Here is a 2,003-nt window from a genome sequence, read left to right as displayed (position 1 = left end):
ACCACTTTTACCCATAATGCCTCCAAATCACTGTCTTTGATTCAAATTGTGCAGAGAAATAAGGAAATGAAAAAAGCGAAGCTGGTTTGTAAAAAGTAAAATGACATTTAGTTAAAACTAAGCTTGCAAATTCATGGGGGAAAATATATTTTGCTGGAAACAAACAAACAAAAACCCTGTGATTAAACTTCCGGGCAGCATCACTGTCCTTCTGCGGGTTTGAGTGTCTTTAATTTGTACATTGGCAATAGATATTTGTCATGTTGTTAACAATTGCTCTGCTAAATTATACGCTCAGCATTGCGCATCCTGTTAGCCTTGTTTAGTCATGGGTTTCATTTTCTTTCTGTACTTTTGTTAAGCTTGTTTCTGAGTGGTGGTTTGTTCACACAAGCTTTCAATTTTAAGTAACACATCCATTTACTAGGCATCCCTATTTGCTTAAAGTGAAGAACCAGATTGTGATTGTGTTGTAAGTAAGTCAATCTTTTCTTTTCCTTTATAGGAAAAGCTGTGGATTCTAAAAAAGAGAAGAGAAAGAAATAGAAATTCTAATACTCAGTTATTAGAATAAATAGAGCTGTATGTATGGGCTGGGGAGAGGAGGAGAAAAGAAAATGGAAAAAGTATATTTAGAGTTTTTAACGTTAAGCCACCCTAGTATCCATCTTCTCTGCTTCTTTTCTCTGCCTTAATCTCACCTCTGACCCCCCAAAGTCAAAGTCAAGGGCAGCTGGGAAGCAGAGAGGAGGCTTAGGTGATGCTTCACAGTAACCTTAGGTGGAGGCAGGAAGACTGCCTGGAGAATCTCCTTTTTGGCCCTGGCCGGTTTGGCTCAGTGGATAGAGCATTGGCCTGCAGACTCAAGGTTCCCAGGTTCAATTCCGGTCAAGGCACATGCCAGGTTGCAGACTTGATCCCCAGTAGGGGGCATGCATGAAGCAGCCAATCAACAGTTCTCTCTCATCATTGATGTTTCTATCTCTCTCTCCCTCTCCCCTCCTCTCTGAAATAAATAAAAAAAATATTTAAATTTCTAAAGATACTGATATCTTTATAAAAAGACTTTTCTGCATTTAAAGAACTTAACTTTGCCTTTTAAGGCAGGAAAATATAGTGAACAAATAAACATTTCCTATATGTCTATGTATTGAGTATGGACTCTCTTGGAAATATTAGAGCAGCTGTTAGCCAAAAGTCTTGGCAGTTTTCAAAGAGGACTGGCCAAGTCATGGAGGATGAGGAGGACAGGTTTACATAGTGCTGTGTCCAGCATTTTATGTAAATCTCAGGTTTTAATATACTAGTAAAGAAATCTGTTGCATAAAAACCTTTGGAAACATATCATCTCTCTTTCCTTAACTACATAGATACCCCAACACAAGTACCCTATTCTTCCAAAAAATTATTTTGGAAAATAAGAAAATCAACATGGTCCTAAAAAAGCAAATCTCTTAATTTATTTATTTTTTGCCCCGACTGGTGTGGCTTAGATAGTTGAGCATCATGCTGTGCACCAAAAAGTCGTTGGTTCAATTCCTGGTTAGGGCACATGCCTGGGTTGAAGTTTCAATCCCCAGAAGGGGGCATGCAGGAGGCAGCCACTTGATGTTCCTCTCTCATATCAATGTTTTTCTTTCTCTCTCCCTCGCCCTTTGTCTCTCTCTAAAAAAAAATGAAAAAACCAGCCCTTCCCAGCAGTGCTCAGTAGTTAGCATGTCGGCTTGCACACTGAAGGATTTCAAGTTCGATTCCTGGTCAAGGGCACTGAACTGGGTTGTGGGCTCACTTCCCACCTTCAGACAGGGGGCATGCGGAAGGCAAAAGGGTTTTCTAAGACTCACACAGGAGGAAGAGAGGTTGTAGAAAGCTTTATTCCTGTGGAATCCAACCTTGAGTTCCCATTTCCCTTTGTTCCTCCAAGGAAGAAGTGCAGCTGGGGCTTCAGCAGAGCTAGAATCAGAGCCAGCGTCCAGAGTTTCCTGTCCATGTTGGAGCAAAGT

Source organism: Myotis lucifugus, unplaced genomic scaffold (assembly GCF_000147115.1).
Source record: "Myotis lucifugus unplaced genomic scaffold, Myoluc2.0 scaffold_587, whole genome shotgun sequence".
Classification (NCBI taxonomy): domain Eukaryota; kingdom Metazoa; phylum Chordata; class Mammalia; order Chiroptera; family Vespertilionidae; genus Myotis; species Myotis lucifugus.
The sequence above is the reverse complement of the archived record's forward strand: the minus strand, read 5'-3'. Positions refer to the sequence as shown.